At 38.1% G+C, this 17903-nt stretch overlaps 1 long non-coding RNA gene across 2 annotated transcripts in view; it reads right to left on the bottom strand.

Annotated features, from left to right (window-relative positions):
* Positions 1 to 8893: 8893 nt before the first annotated feature.
* LOC135984134 (uncharacterized) overlaps positions 8894 to 17903 on the bottom strand; it is a 46499-nt gene continuing 37489 nt past the window's right edge. Inside the window, exons 3-4 of one of the 2 annotated variants that reach the window (XR_010602042.1) lie at positions 16013 to 16122; positions 8894 to 11840 (exon numbers count right to left, since the gene is read on the bottom strand). This is a non-coding gene — a long non-coding RNA (uncharacterized LOC135984134). The remainder of the gene's footprint in view (positions 11841 to 16012; positions 16123 to 17903) is intronic. The other variant, XR_010602043.1, reaches the window with a different exon arrangement.

Below are 17903 nucleotides of genomic sequence, written 5' to 3'. Positions count from 1 at the left end.
CGCTGCTTGGACTAATGAGGGAGCAAACGGACACGCTCCGACGCCTTGTGGATGCTCTGCAGGACCAGAGGCAGGAGGACAGAGCCTCGCTGCAGTCTATCTCTAACCGCCCTCCCCCGCCACAAACTCCCATACCCCTCTCACCCAAAATCCCAAGAAGGATGGGCGGTAGGGGCCGTGAAAACTGTCACTCAACCCCTTCAGACTGCTCAATTACAAGAAGGCTCTCACTCCCAAAAATTTGATAAGTCCTTTCCTTCCCGCCTCACCCAAGCCCCTGTCCCAGTTTCATCCCCTAACTGAGTAGTTGCTAATAAAGATATGTTTCTGTTAATTACTGTTTCCATCATGTTCTTTTAGAGTAGAGTGTGTTTGAAGGGGGGGAAGGGGGTTGGTAATTGGAGAGGACAGTCACCTTTACGAGGGTACACGCACTGAATAAACTATTCACCAAAAGAAAAAAAAATCTTCCAGCATGAATCACCAGGCCATTAATAACAGGAATAACTTACAAACAATAGGAAGATTACAATATTGATGAGCATACGTCAGTCTCTATGGTAAACGTTGACCTCCTGCAGGAGTCAAATAGAATTTTCCCACATTCTTATACACGTCTTAAGTTCAGGGAGCTGTTGTTTTCCTTAGAAGCATGTTATTGGCCACACAGAAGCAGCATCCTAGATTATATGGAGCAATTAGCTAGCCTAATAGTTCGCTAACCTAGTAGGTTACTCCTATGTTCTAACAAACTTGAATAAATCTAAGTGATTTTCACATATAGAATTCCATACAGAGTATGTTTCCACATTGAGTTTGAGGGTAGTTGTGCTCATGCAGGGGCTTAGGCTGTAATTTATTATAATAAAGCACATTGCATTTTTTCATGTTGAGCCAGAGTCATCAAAGTGAAAATGTCTCATTTTTCATATTTGAATGAATAAATAACATCCCTATTCATTATTTATCTATTTTTGACTTAAGAAATAGTTCCAGTAATAAATTGCTTTTATATTTAAATGAAATCGGTATAGCAATTCATAAATATCAAATTATGTTATCTGAATATGCCAGTTGCTATAAGATTTGAAATGTAGTGGGAAATATCATTGGCACTGTTTCTTAAAATAAAAAAAAGCTAAATAGAAAATAGGAATGAGAATTATCTTTTAAAAACTTGGAAAATATAAAGAATTAATAGAGTTATTTGAGTTTGTTTCATTTGACCTTATGCTGTAAGCTATGGAAGGGCATTATTTATTAAATTTAGCATGAAATATCAAGGAGTTATGTGAAAAGTTGTATATGTAAAGTAAAAAGTAAAGAATCATTCAGTGGCATTCGTTCTACATAAACAAAATTAAAATCCCTATGGAGGTGCAGTTATAGCAAGGGATAAACACTGCTTAATGTGACCTGCTTTTGTCACACGCATCTTACCAACTTGGTCAGTGCTGTGAACTTTCACATGTTCCACTCTAAAGGGAGAAATTCAAAGATGGCAACTGTATCTTATTAATTCCTAAGGTGCCTCAGAAAAATTCTGTCCACATCCCTGCACATCCTCGGCAGTTATCAAATGACTGCACTGTAATCCAACAAATGTATATTAAAACAAAATAAGATTAATATTTTTAAAATGTTACACTGCATGGGATGGCTCTGTCTTGAGCTTCTCTTTTTGGCAGTCATGGTAATGACTTCGCCGTTAAAGTTACACTTTATTTTCCATTTTCACACCTAACTCTGACCCCTTCTAAAAATTCTTTTCAGAGTGAAAGGAGGTAAATCTTAGAAATGCTGTAAGCTGAGTTATAAAGTGCCATTTTTTTCATTGGACTATAGAGTCAGGTACTTTTGGTCATAATGAGTAGAATCATACTGCACTTCACTTGATTTATTGTTATGTTCTTCTTATTATTTATTTGTAATACTACCTATAAATGCCAGTCATGGATCAGGACCTCATTCTCCTAGGCACAGTACAGAGGGGGGGGGGGAAATCCCTCTCCTATAGAGCTTACATGGAACTGAATGAGGAGTAAGGTGATACTGAAGTAGAATATGGGTACGAGACTGCCTGACCATTACTACACTGACTACAAATACATCACAGTATGTTTTGTCAGTAAATGTAAAAGAACACAGTTGTTTACATGGATAAATATGGAGACTGGGTAACAAAGAAAACATCTGCAGATCTCATTTTATTAAAATGAGACTGCAGTAGCTAAAAAAATAAACAGGAAATAAAACTACAGTATTGAGTCAAATTATTTTTCCATGGTTACTAAACACACACATTATTACAAACAAAAGACCATGTATTTCTCCCAGTCAACACCTGCAATTGACATTAATTGGAAAGGGAGTGTACCTTGCAGGATGAGGATATGCTATGAATAGGGTGACCATCCATCCTGTTTTTAAAGTGACAGTCCCATTTTTGGGGACTTTTTCTTGTATTGGTGCCTATTACCCTCCACCCCGTCCAGTTTTTTCACAGTTGCTATCTGGCAACCCTAGCCATGAACCAACATGCTTCTGGAGGTCAGCCATGTGCTTTGTTTATTTTAGGTTCCTTTTACTCCTTTGTTTGTACTTTGTGGCCAGTGCTCCTTTGAGATGGGAAAACAAATTGGTGGGGAGAGCAGTGAAATGCATTGCAGGGAATTTGAACAATGTCAGGATGCAAATTCATTTATTCTGTGTGCATAAAAAATAAAAAAAGTAATAATTGAATGAAGATCCTCCATCAACAAGGCCAACTTTTTCTGTTAATTAGAAGATCAGAAATCCCTAAAAAATATGTGCTATATCAAAATAGTTTCCTGAAAATTATCTTTGTAGACAGTTTCAGAGACTTTTAGATCAATACAACATTAAACTCCAAATTCTTTCACCTAAAATCAAAGGAATGGCCTCAAATAGACAAAAGGTTGGGAAAGGGCAAGGGGCAGATAATGACCTACTAAGCAGTCCAAGTCTTCAGACAAAACCAAGAGATTTGGTCAGTGTGTTCCTTGTTATATCTTTAAAAGCAAAAAATCACAAGAAAGCTATTGTGTTTTCATCACAGTCACCTAATGCATGAGATATGACTGAGTTCCATCTGGATGAGCATTCAGCTTAAAACAATCTCAGAAAAGCATACAGCTATCTCAAAAAAGCCCCAGGTTTGTTTGTAAAACCCAAGGCTTTTCTGAGATTTGTTTTCTCAGGGCTGTTTGTCACAAACCTTCAGTTTTTCCAGAGATTGTTACATTATATGTGTTGTGTCACAGAAGCAGATTTAAGCTGGTTTTCTACAGATAACTGAAAACATGAACTCAACTAATGGATATTCATTTCAGTGCAGCACTACAAGCTTTCACGTAATTGTTTCAGAAGAAGTTTGAGAGATTTTTTAAAATAAAGTTTTGATTTAACTCTTCAAAGCTTAAATATACTTTATCACTTTGTTTTTCTTTAAAGTAACATTCTACAATATTTTTTCCTATTTTTTTAACAGGAGGTGGCACTTAAAGCAATTATTAAATTTACAGACCATAACAACTATGTGAAAGAGGTATACTGCTACAAGATATTTGTGATTAAAATTAACTATCACACAATATTCCATATCTATGATTTAATATCTTCACCAATTCATGTAGTTACAAAAATTCCTATGCAATCTTAGATTCCTCTTCAGTATATGATGACAGATATTATATTTGCCTATAGACCCAATCTTGTATCTAGTACTAAAACAATTTCCCTTGATCATAAATTGTAGGACCAAGCTCCTTTATTCATGAACTGAAAATCTTATGGACAAAGTCTGCTCTCTTTTTCACCATTATCAATCCTAAATAACATCACTGATGACAGTCGGGTAAGATTAGATTTAAATTAGAGAAAGTATGAACAGATTTTGACCCTTACGGATTATGATTCATGTCCATATTTCTCAATCTTTGAGACCCAGATATATGACACAGACCTTTAAGACGTATGACAAAGACATGAACTAGACATATCTTTCAACAAGTAATAGTCGAGAAGTAGAGCGTGTTAGAGCTGTCATGAGAAGACATTTTTCTGTATACATTTCTATCTTTCTAACAATGGAAATTATACAATTATTATTATTTTTGGTTGATTGTGTGTTTATGACATATGGTGCATTGTTTACTTCTTAAATAGTTGCATCTTAGCTTAAATTTACTGTAAATCCAAGATGCTAAAGTAGGCAATGAATATATCTCTGGACACTTACCTTAGGGAAACTTTGCATACTCTCAGTGCTTACCCGATTGATTTATAGCTTCAAGCAAAAGACACAGAAGAGCATTTGGGGGAAGAGAATGGAAAGCACAGGTGAGATATTTGAGCTCTGGGGGGCAATGGTGATGGGCTGTGTGCTCTTTAGTGCCTCCCTATGGCCGGCTCATGCAACCTAAGATAATTCAGGACACATCGACTCATAATAATTCAGTATATAAAGTAGAAGTTATCATAAAAAGTGTCTTTTTTAATGTGACATTTACTTAAATAGAAAAAATATTGTGCTTCTACCTTCCTTGCCAGCCTGCCAAATGCAATGGAAAAGACGACAAACAGAACACAAGAAAGAAAAATAAAAGGCTTTAAAACCACGTAAACATGTTACTCCTGGGGGGAATTCTGTGCCGCTGCCATGCTGGAGCTGCCATTCCAATTGCTCTTCTAATCTATTGTCTGCACCAATTTCAGTTCTAGTCTAGTGACATGCTGAGTACTAATTAACCATGTCATTCACAAGGGCCCCAATCTGGCAAAGCATTAGTTTCAATAGGGATACTCAGCTGCAGAACTTTAAGAACATTTTTAAGTGTGGTGCCAGATCATGGCCTAATTTCACTCCTAAGGATGCTGCTCTTAAGGGTATGTCTACACAGCGAAGAAAAACCCACACCTGGTCTCTTTGAACTTTGTCATTGGTATGGAGACCAATACCAATGGGGCTGTTTCATTAGTATGTAGACTTCCAGACTGGAGCTGGAGTCCAGGCTCTAGGACCCTGCAGGCTCTGATGGCTATAATTATATATATATATATATATATATATATATTACGCTTACTTTATTTTTCACTCCATGCATCTGATGAAGTAGGTTTTAGCCCATGAAAGCTTATGCCCAAATAAATTTGTTAGTTTTTAAGGTGCCACAAGGACTCCTCGTTATATAAGAAATAGAGTCCATTTAACTTTGGTTCCATCTTCTGTTTTGATTGTCTAAAATTAGTCTTAAATATTATATTCATTTTAAATTATTACAATAGCAGAAACAAGGCGTTACTACATGGAAGTCAGCTGTCCTAAAAAGTTGTGTCAGGATCAAAGAAATCAACACAGAATTATAGCCTTTAAGGAATATAAAGATTAATGCCCTTCTTACCACTTTTCTTAAGGATTACTAGCCTATGTTGGTCTCTAATTTCAAATATTTCTGTTTTTTGTTTGTTTGTTTGTTTGTTTTTAAATCAGGTCATAGTTTCTGTAGGGATTCAATGCACAGAGCCTCACAAAATCTGAATCCTGCCAGCTAATAGGATATAGGAATGGGTTAGAATTTCTACCTGCCCTTATGAACCCATGCAAGGGAGAGAAGTCTTCACAGAAGAGAGCAGCAGTGGGATTATGACTCCATCCTGCTGTCCACATTAATGCCATGACCAGCACAACTGAGTTGGAACTGATCTGACACCAGTTATCAAAGATGACAACTTCCCCCCTTGGAGTAAAGTGTAGTGTATTGGTCTCAACAGGTGAGGGACCATATTTTTGCCACAAAGAAACACTGCATAATAAACCCTAATTGCATATCAAATTATCTAATGATGTGATAACTAAAAGCAGCATCAATGAAGAACATAAGGTTTTCTGCACTCTATGGGCTATTTCTGTTTATACTGTATCTTCTTAGATGCTCTGAGGTCTGATTTTCAGAGGTGCTGAGCACTTTCCCCAGCTCCCATTGGCTTCAGTTGGAGTTATGTGCTATTATCTCTGAAAAAACATCACTCTGATGTATGAGAATCCTTTAATTATACCTTTTTTTTTGGCAAGTGAGGAAGTGTACTTGACCTCAGAGTTTTGGTCAGCTCTGCCTATTTGAATAACCTGTGACTTGATGGATAACTAATGAAAAAAATAGGATTTCATGAAATCATCTGTTATACTCATTTCTTCTTCTTAGATTGAGTTGTCCTCACCATTCTGGTTGAATTATGAGAAATATGCAGTTCCTTGTGCTTCTGTAATACATCTTGCTGGAAAACAGTGTAAGTCCATTTCTGCTCTTAGTTTATTACACAACTCCCACTGAACACAAAGGATCTGAGGACATCTCTCTTAGGGTAGAAATGGCTGTTAGGCGGATAAGATTTGTGATGCTCGCAGACAAGTTGCCAGCTCATGCAAAGGTTCCCATGTCTCAAGTGAACACTGACAAATACGTATCTGGGATCAGGCTGACTCACCTGTGTGTTAGAATTGTTAAAATAGATATTTGAATTATAATGTGTTTTGTGTTTAGAATTTATTGAATGCTTCTGAGTTGCTGTCTGCACTAAACTTACTTATAACATCTGTATCCCTTCCTGTAAGATAATATTTAAGAGTTGTGAGCCTCCATGATTACGTAAATCACCAGACAGAAAAGAGACATTAACTAGTGTGAAGGGCTGATCTTACACAGGTGTTATGTCTTGTCCAAATAGGAAAGTGCATCAGCACCAGATAGACTTTTGTGGGACATTGACGAGGACAAAAGATGTTGGTTGTTCTGTCCTCCCCTCCGTGAAGACAGGTCATGCAAGTGGATTCCTTCTGTCAGCTGAACTTGCAGCTGAGAGCACAAGGGAGAAGGGAGATAAAACCCCTAACACAAAGGAACTTTATTATCTATGTTGTTTGGACTCTTGCGAGCAAGATTTTCTATACATAAGCAAGATATCCCCAGCTGTTTAGCCTGGGTTAGCCCTACAGGACATATAGAGCTTGCTTATTATAGAAGTTTCTATCACTTTTTGAAACTTAAGATGATAATGTATTTGTACGTATCTTTGTTTAACTGCTTTAACCTTGTAAATAACTTGCTAGTTTCCTTTTCCCACTTAATGAATCTGTATATAGTTTATTAGAGGATTGGCTACATGTGTTGTCTTTGGTGTGAGATCTAAAGTGCAATTGACCTGGAGTAAGTGACTTGTCCTTTAGGACTGAGAGTAACCTGAATATTGCTGTGATTCTTGGTGTAATGGACCATCTCTCACAAAGATACATTCACCTGGGTAGAGAGAAAGATCTGAGTATCCACTGTCCGTGGCTCCATGTTTATTCTGTTATAGTACCTGTGGAGTTTACACTTGATAATTGGTTGATGAAATTTAAATATAGAACTCACATCCAATTTGGGGTTTGTGCCCTGCTTCCTAAGGTTTGGTCTGCCCTGAGGTTGGTACGCACACTCTTGAGACACTGGCAGGCAGCTTTATAACTTTATCTCCCCCTGTTCCCCCCAGTTCCAATACAGCACTGGTTCTCAACCAGAGCTATGTATAGCCCTGAGGGTATGTGTACCCCTGAGGGTAAACAGAGGTCTTCCGGGGGTACATCAACTCATTTAGATATTTTTCTAGTTTTACAGCAGGCTACATGAAAAGCACTAGCGAAGTCAGTACAAACTAAAATTTCATATACGATTCATTTATACTGCTCTATATACTATACACTGAAATAGAAGTACAATATTTATATTCCAATTGATTTATTTTATAATTATATGATAAAAATGAGAAAGTCAGCAATTTTTCAGTAATAGTGTGCAGTGACACTTTTGTATTTTTCTGTCTGATTTTGGAAGTTTTTAGGTGAAGTGAAACTTGGGGATACACAAGACAAATCAGACTCTTGAAAAGGGTACTGTACTCTGGAAAGGCTGAGAGCCACTGCAATACAGCATCATCTGCAGATTTTGTTAACATGCTATTTTCAACTTTTTTTCCGATTATTAATTGTCAGCAAGGATGCTACACTGGTCCTGTGGTATCCTACTCTAGTCAGCGTCTTCTCTACAGAAAATGTTTGTGGCAAATATCTTCCCTTTTAACTCATCCACTCATCTCTTTTTACATAGATTTCCAATATCATACATTTTCTCTCATCTCATCTCTCTACAGTGCTGGTGCTGTGGGCAGCAGGCTGCATTTGTCCCTTTCTTCTCTGATAAGCCTTTTTAAGGTAGGAATGAGTGGGTTAGGTCATGCTACACTTCCATGCTTTTGGTGAGCACTTCTTTGTGTGAAGGTGCTTATTAGAACACCTGTAATTAATAGTGAGGAGTCTTCTGATTGATTTGCTCTGTCCTAAAGAAGATGGCTCCACCTGTTATTCAGACATTAACAGAGATCAGATCATTTGGTTTATTTTATCCTCATCTTTCAAAAAAGCCTAAATGCAGAAACATTAATTAATTTCATAAAAGTTTATAGTCATATACATGTGCTATAGTTGTGGCCATTTTGGCTGTATGCACTGCAGTCTATACAATGCTGCATGAATAAAATATTAACATAAACAAAATAAAATGCAGCATTATGCAATTAATGTTTTATCTATATTATGATTGTATCCAATTTGAACATTACTGTGTAAAAAGGAGTGTCTTTCTGGCCCAACTTTTACTGTATATTAAATATATAAATTTGTATATTTGAGATATTTCAAACAAATCAGAGTCATACACTTGAAAAGACATACTTCAATTTTAGAGTGCAAGAAATTGTGGAAGCTTTTATTCAGTGCTTTACATTTGGAATAAAAATTTCTCTGACACAGTATTCTTGACATTTTTTCAGGGTGGCTTTAAGATAATTGTGAAGGGGATTGTATAGTGTAATGACATGTGAAAATTTAGAGAACGTGAGACTCTAAGTGATTTAATTCCTTTGGTAACAAAACTCATTATGATAAGTAACAACATCCCAGTTATTTATTCCATTTATACATGATTTTTGGCCTTGAAACATAAAGTAATGCCATGCAATTTACTTCTTTACTGATTGACTCATTTTGGTAAGTGGCTTATTTTATGTCTTCATTCACATAAAACATCTTATCAAAGTTCTCTTTCTGTATACATTGCAAATAACTGTTTTTCCCCCCCGCCACAAACCTAATAATGGCTTAATCCTGCAAGATGCTGAGCCCTCTGGCCCTAATCCAGGGAAACATTTAATACATACTTAATTTTAAGCATATAAGTAACTCATAGAGCTACTCACATGCTTATGGTTCAGAATGTGCTTAAGTGCTTTACTGGACTGGAGTCAAAGTGTTCGGCGGCTTGCAGGTTTAAGGAGGGAAGAACAATTTAATGTCAGAGACCTTCCCACATCCAGGTCCGTTATTGCAGATCTGAAAGGAGAACTTTGCAGTGAGCACTGATATGTGAGGTCTGCTCCTGCTTAGTGGAAGTCAAAGGGGGATTTACAAAGGGAGTAAAATCAAATCTCTGGTTTTGTTGTTTGATTGGATGGTATATATCAAATGTACCAGTCTAGCACTCTTTCATGACCAAACAAATCAACTGTCAAATGAATAGGAAACCACTTCTTTTAATTTTAGACATAGTGGTATAGGCAACGATTTAAAACATCATAATCCCACTCTGTTCACATTGTTACTGTCATGTCAGCACTTCTCTTGTTTTCAGAGGTTTATAGCTCGGTCATAAAAAAATTGTTCTGAGCTATAAATCACACTCCAAAAACAGGTTTTCAAATATGCTGTTTTCAAGATTTAGAGTTGTAAACATTTTTTTTTCTAAAGTGCTATTTTCAGATGCTTGTATTGTCTTCAGACATTTCAGAAATGGAACCCTTTGTCTATATTTGGCTCAGGAATTCTAAACAGATGTATATAGTAAGCATACTTTGAAAGATTAATCTGTCTTCTTTCCTTTTTGACATGTTGGGGTGGGGTGATTGCAGCAGCTAGCTATCACAGCTAACAACAAAGACACTTGGAGTCAGGCTGTACAAGCCTGCTTGTACTTGCATTGGTAGTCTGTGCTGAAGCCAATGCCACCACATTTTCACTGCTATTTTTAGCCCTTACATTGAAAGTAGTGTGGGCCCACTTGAGCTGTGAATCACACCTTTTGATTGCAGTGTAGGCATACAGTTAGTGATCTGGGATGAAAAACTCTCATTTGAATCAGTCAGAACAGGGACTTGAATCTGGGTCTCCCACATTCCAGCCACTCTAGCCACCCTCACCATAAATTGAAAAAAATGGGTGTCAGTCCAAAAATGCACATTTCTACAAGATTCGGTTTTCACAAAAAATATTTTACAGGTTTTGTTTTCTGTCTAATGTAGAATGAAAACAAATTTTGAAACTACAGAAGTTGCCATGAATTTTAACTGTTGTTCTTGAGTTATCTTTATTAGCTACAATGTCTGACCCATTCACACACTCAGTCAGGCCTTAATCCCTCAAACACTCCTGTGTTTACCTTTATGCACATTAATTGCCCCAGTTGTGTTTCATCGAACACACACATTATTCACGTGTGTAAGTGTTTTGGGGATCAGACACTCAGTTATGGGGCTGATCCAACTCTCTTTGAAGTCAAAGGGAGCTGGATTGAGCAAAGGGAGTGATTCCAAGAAAATAATCTGCCAGATTCTCAGCTGGTGCCAATTTACTGATTTACACCTGTAGAAGATCTGGCCCACTGTGTTTAACAGTAATATGGAAAAAACCTTAAAAGGTCTCTATCATGAGTATTTTCAGTAGCCCCAAAATATTATGCATTACCACAGTCTGCTCTCACATACTATATCTGAATGATACAACAACAATAAACTGCAATGTAGATATTGCAATGTATATATTGTAGATAGGCATAATGAATTTGAATACTTAAACTATAATTCCTATAAGTGGTGTTGCTTATGAACTGCTGAGTTAGAGTTTCTTTAGTCATAATATCAGCAAAACACTTTCCACTGTGTATAGCACAGCATATAGTAGTCTGTCCTATAAAATATGGTTTGATGATTATAAGCTTTATATATAGTAAAACATCTGTGCATTCACAATAATGACTTTTTTATATAATGCATTTTTATTAAATATTATATCATGTTGCTTTTATATGGTTCCTATGATGAAATGTATCATTTTAAAACCTTAAAAATATATGGTTGACATTAACCTTATAAAGTATATTTTGAGATGTATATAAATATTAGCACTGCATAATACAAGGAATCCAGGAACCAGGAAAAGAAACACTCTTGGTCTACAAACCTGTTTATACGTATCCAGTAAGTGCATTCCTTTTTTCTAGGTGATTACAAGCCTGGCTTTCTCTGGAATCTTAGCATTCAATTGTGATTTTAAACAATTATCTCAGTTTGGGAACAGGACAGAGCCACACTGTCAAAGACTGAGTTCCTGGAGACACTGTGGCTTAGGCCCCAGTTCAGTAATGGTGATTCCACAGGTGTATTCATGTGCTTAAAGGTATGCACCTGCTTCAGTATCTTGCTGAACTGGGGACTCTGAAAGGCAAAAAATAGCCTTGGTAGCTCCTTTGCATTCCAATGTTATTGTCCTTATGGGGGCTCCATTGGAGATGTAGCATGCTTGCTCTTTCTGGCTAACCTGTTCTGCTGGCTAGCTGGTGAGACGTGGGAGCAGGGCCTCAGTACTGTATATTTCCTATTCCTTTGGGATTCCCAGAACCAGACAGGAGTCCTCCTGTGCCAGTGGAGCAAAAGGATTGCAGTTGTAGCCCGTCCTGAAAAAAAAAAAAAAAAACAGAAAAAAAACAAAACAAATGAAAACAATGGGGCATAAGAGATTGGAAAACTTTGCATGTTTTCCATCCTATCTCTGCATCCCCAGGCAGAGCTTTGTCCTTAGTGGCTAATTTTGGTGATCTGTGCAGTATATGAGCAGCATCTGTTAATGCTTTGTTTCTGTGGTTTATAAATAAACTCTATATCATCTATTCAAGTTGAACCATGTTATACAATTTATCTTCCCACATCCTACAAAATTTTACAAAATTTGGGTGAACTGGCTTGGCAAGTGGAAGCAACAATAATATATTTTTTTTTAAATTCCAACAGGTTTTTAAGTGAAGGTAATTAATGTGATAGAAACTAGCATGAGAGCAATGGAGATTACAGTCTTCTATTCAAGCACATTAGATAGGACATTGTTTCTATCTAGAGCTCCTCAGGAATTTTCCAACAAAGGTCTTTTGGGTCAGAAAATTCCAATTCATTGAAACTTAAACTGGTGGGGAAAGATCCATTTTGACGAATCACCCGATTCAAAAAAAAAAAAAAGGAAAAAGTTTTGAAATTGTCAAAACAGCCCATTTTGACATTTTTGAAAGAAAACATTTTGGTTTTGGGGGTTCAAAATGACTTCTCACTTGAAAATGTTAATGTATACTAAAAAAGGTATAAAATTGAAAAGGTTGAAATCAAAACATAACATTTCAAAATGATCTAAATGAAAGAGTTTGACTCTATCCATAATTATTTGATTGTTTCATGAAAATTTTTTGAGGTTTCAACTTTTTGTCACAGCTGGGGACAGGAAAACGTTTTGAAATGTTCAAAATTCTCACTGGATGGGAAAATGGTTTCCTGTCCAGCTCTAATGTTTTCTCCATATTGTCATATCACTTTTCTGAGAATAAGGCTGAAATTTTTAAAGCACCACCTGCCTTAAAATAATCATGCTTTGAAATAGGCAGATAAATGATAAGTCATGCTTGTAAGGCTATCTCTACACTAGAAGCTAGTGATATGATTTCCCCCTGCTCATGTACACATACTCTCATCAAGCTAACATGAAATTAAATGGCAGCATAGACATGTGAAGCTTAGGTAGCGGCAGCAGAGGCACCGGTGATGCTGCGATAAGTACATACCCACTGGTTTCAGCCAGCTTTATACATCACCACTGCCACTACCCAAGCTACTGCAGCTACACTTATTTATACTCATGCCAGCTTGATAAAAACAACTGTGAGAATGTGTACACGAGTCAGGGAATCACAACTCCAGCTCACAGTGTAGAAATCACCTAAATGGAAAAAAGGATTTCAAGCTAAGACATTTTCTGTGGATGATATAACCTCCTGCAAGTCTACTACATGCCCTGGGTGCATCCAGTATTTGTGATCTGTGAATGTGCACAAGGGCCTAGTAGTTCAACAGGCATTTTCACACTTGGTGGAGCAAGGGAGGCACATAGCCAGATTCAGGGACTGGAAAGTTATCCATGGCATACCTGAGTTGTTAGATGGTCCATGAAACATGCCACATTAACAATAAAAACAATGAGGAGTCCTTGTGGCACCTTAAAGACTAACACATTTATTTGGGCATAAGGTTTCGTGGGCTAGAACCCACTTCATCAGATGCATGAAGTAAAAAATACGGGAGCAGGTATAAATACATGAAAGGATGGGGGTTGCTTTACCAACTGTGAGGTCAGTCTAACAAGATAAATCAATTAACAGCAGGATACCAAGGAAGGAAAAATAACTTTCGAAGTGGTAAGAGAGTGGCCCATTACAGACAGTTGGGTGTGAGTAACAGTAGGGAGAAATCAGTATTGGGGAAATTACATCATCTGCTCAAGAAACTCCATAAAGAGGCACAGGAACAAATCTACACTGACAAACCCCTAGAGCCCCCACCAGGGGTATTCTACCTGTTACCCAAAATCCATAAACCTGGGAATCCTGGACGCCCCATCATCTCAGGCATTGGCACCCTGACAGCAGGATTATCTGGCTATGTAGACTCTTTCCTCAGGCCCTTTGCTTCCAGCACTCCCAGCTATCTTCGAGACACCACTGACTTCCTGAGGAAACTACAATCCTTTGGTGATCTTCCAGAAAACACCATCCTAGCCAGTATGGATGTAGAAGCCCTCTAGATCAATATTCCACACAAAGATGGACTGGCATAGCATCCCCGATACCATCACGGCAAACCTGGTGGCTGAACTTTGTGACTTTGTCCTCACCCACAACTATTTCAGATTTGGGGACAATTTATACATTCAAGTCAGTGCGACTGCTATGGGTACCCACATAGCCCCTCAGTATGCCAACATTTTTATGGCTGAGTTAGAACAGCGCTTCCTCAGCTCTCGTCCCCTTATGTCCCTACTCTACTTGCACTACACTGATGACATCTTCATCATCTGGGCCCATGGGAAGGAGGCCATTGAGGAATTCCACCAAGATTTCAATGATTTCCACCCTACCATCAACCTCAGCCTGGACCAGTCCACACAAGAGGTCCACTTCCTAGACACTACAGTGCTAATAAGCGATGGTCACATAAATATCACCCTCTACCGGAAACCTACTGACCGCTATACTTACCTACATGCCTCCAGCTTTCATCCACTCCACATCACATGATCCATTGTCTACAGCCAAGCTCTAGGATATAACCACATTTGCTCCGATCCCTCAGACAGAGACACACCTACAGAATCTCCATCAACTGTTTTTAAAACTGCAATACCCACGTGCTAAAGTGAAGAAACAGATTGACAGAGCCAGAAGGGTACCGAGAAGTCACCTACTACAAGACAGGCCCAACAAAGAAAGTAACAGAATGCCACTATCCATCACCTACCGCCCCCAACTAAAACCTCTCCAGCGCATCATCAAGGATCTACAACCTATCCTGAAGGACGATCCCTCACTCTCACAGACCATGGGAGACAGGCCAGTCCTTGCCTACAGACAGCCCCCCAACCTGAAGCAAATATTCACCTGCAACTATACACCAAACAATAAAAACACCAACCCAGGAACCAAACCCCTGCTACAAACCCCAGTGCCAACTCTGTCCACATATCTATTCAAGGGACACCATCATAGTAAGTAACCACATCAGCCACACCATCTGGGGCTCGTTCACCTGCATAACTACCAATGTGATATATGCCATCATGTGCCAGCAATGCCCCTCTGCCGCTATACATTAGCCAAACCAGACAGTCTCTACACAAAATAATAAATGGGCACAAATCTGACATCAGGAATCATAACATTCAAAAACCAGTAGGAGAAAACTTCAATCTCTCTGGTCACTCAATAACAGACCTAAAAGTGGCAATTCTTCAACAAAATAACTTCAAAAACAGACTCCAACGTGAAGCTGCAGAACTGGAATTAATTTGCAAACTGGATGCCATCAGATTAGGCCTGAATAAAGACTGGGAGTGGTTGGGTCATTACAAAACCTAAACTTAATTTCCCCAATACTAATTTCTCCCTACTGTTACTCACACCTTCTTGTCAACTGTCTGTAATAAGCCACTCTCTTACCACTTCAAAAGTTATTTTTTCCTCCCTTGGTATCCTGCTGTTAATTGATTTATCTTGTTAGACTGACCTCACACTTGGTAAAACACCCCCCATCTTTTCATGCATTTATACCCGCTCCTGTATTTTTCACTTCATGCATCTGATGAAGTGGGTTCTAGCCCATGAAAGCTTATGCCCAAATAAATTTGTTAGTCGCTAAGGTGCCACAAGGACTCCTCTTTGTTTTTGCTGATACAGACTAACACAGCTACCATGCTGAAACCTGTGATCATTAACAATAAAGAAGCTGAATGTGGAGAACAGGAGACGAAACTTGGGTTCTGACTCAGGAAAGCAATTAAGAATGTGGTCCAGCTCATTGACTTCATTTGGTTTTAAGCACACACTTAAAGTTAAGCATGTACTGTGCCCTTCCTGAATATGGATGCTTGCGTGAACTGGATGGAAGAAATGGGATGGTGCAGGAAACCACAGATAAAATTGTGCAGTACAAGGACTGTATTTTAAAAAGTGGAGGAAACAGAAGGAAAAAAGGAAAAGGAATGACTGGCTAAGGCGCACAAAGGTGAAAAGTGAGATGGGTAGGAAGTGCTTACTTTCTCTTTCTCCACTTGTTGAAGGGTTGTATGACTTGTCCCTGAAGAGGATGTAATGCACGGTAGAATCAGACATCAGTTCATAGTCTTTTTTGATCCTCGCTTATCTCCTCAGGAATAAAGTAAAGAAATAGTCCCATTTATCTGTTATAACCATTGTGATTTTTTCCTTCTTATAGATAAGTTTCTTTTAAGCAGGTGCAAATGAGCAGGACATGTTTGGCTTATTGTTCCTTTAGTTAGCCGTATTTAAGCACTTACAAAACAGCACTATCGTAGAACAGAGGGTTTCCTTCATCTGCTTCATCTTGTATGTATGTACCTTGAGTTCTTTTGCTCCCACACAGAATTAATTTACAATTAATTTCAAGTGATCCTAGTATCTCTCGCTTCAGCATGGCCACATTTTATCCTATTCCCTCCCCACATATCACCAGTCCTTACTGTTTTGGATTCAGATTCAGTAAATCTCTGACTAAGATAGCAAAGAGGGCAAGTCCTTTATCAGAGATTAAACTAATGGATTCTTGAAATGTTTAGCAGAAATATTCTTATCATAAATCTTAAATTTGTTAGTCTCTAAGGTGCCATAAGTACTCCTGTTCTTTTTGCGGATACAGACTAACACGGCTGCTACTCTGAAATTTTATCATAATGTCCTTCTCTAGACCAGCCGGGCATATCATCTGTGTGATAAGTCCCAATCACAGCTGCTTGAGGGGCCAAGGGAAAGAATACAGGGGCAGAGGAAGAGATTTAAGGTAAAGTACAAAGTATAGTTGTAGCCGTGGATTATGACGTGATCCAGGTGAATACAGGAACTACTCAAGCTGGGAAAACATCCATAGTTGTCCTTGGAACCTGTCTCTTGTTTCACTTAGTTAAATTAATTATTACAGAACTGTACAACAAACTTGTGTAGAAAAGTGTGTATCAGATGTCTGTACATTTAGCATTAAAATCACCCTTCTTTCCCATCCAGTGGTATCATCAGCAAATATTTCCTGTTATTTCAAAATAAATAAAAATAAAGAACCCATCCAGTCTGATTGTAAAACTTTATTTATGCTGACCAGGACTTGCTCAAGTGAGTATTTCCGTTGAAATTAATACATTCCTCTTAAAAATGAGTATATTTCAGTTTCCTGTGATTTTTCTACTGCTATTTAAAAGAAAAATAAAGTTAACATTTTAAAAAAATGACACCCTAATCTGGTGAGGTGCAAGAGGCAGATGTTGGAATAAAATTCTTTTAAAACTCTTTTGTATGTTTGAGAAATATATAATTAATTCTAGGATTCCATTGCTGACTCCAAGTGATCTATTCTATTTAATTGTGTTTGGTTCTTCACATAATTGCTGATTTTCATATTTTGTGCTGAATTTTCTCCTATTTCCTGCATAAAGGAATGGAAACACCAATAATTCCAGTTTCTTGGTAGTTCTATTGGGTTTTTGTCCCTCAATGAAGAGGTCTGAGGACCTGTTTACCCCGTGAGCCCAAATCCACAGAAATCTACATGAAATCATCAGAAGGAAGGACTGCCACATGAACCATCTGTTTCCTGCCAGTTATTTTAACACACGGCTGCTGAAGAAGCCATGCTGCCATGAGCTCTCCAACCATGACAAAACCAGGACCTCCTGTCAACTGTGGTAGAGGTTTCAAACAATGAATTGCAGATGGAGATATCCCATCTTCCTTGCCTTGCCTCCAACCCACCTTCTCCAAACCCACAGAGCCAGAGTTCCCGCAGCCTCTGCAGAGGGACTAACAAGGGGCTGGAGGGAAGGGGAAGGAGGCTGTGGAGGCACATCCCTTCAGCAGAAAACCATGTGCGTAGAGTCTTTTCTGCTTATCGAAGCTAAAGGAAGCATTGGAGTTGATGGG

Source organism: Chrysemys picta, chromosome 5 (assembly GCF_011386835.1).
Source record: "Chrysemys picta bellii isolate R12L10 chromosome 5, ASM1138683v2, whole genome shotgun sequence".
NCBI classification, from domain to species: Eukaryota; Metazoa; Chordata; order Testudines; family Emydidae; genus Chrysemys; species Chrysemys picta.
Note: the sequence above shows the minus strand (reverse complement) of the source record. Positions and strands in the feature narration are given on the sequence as shown.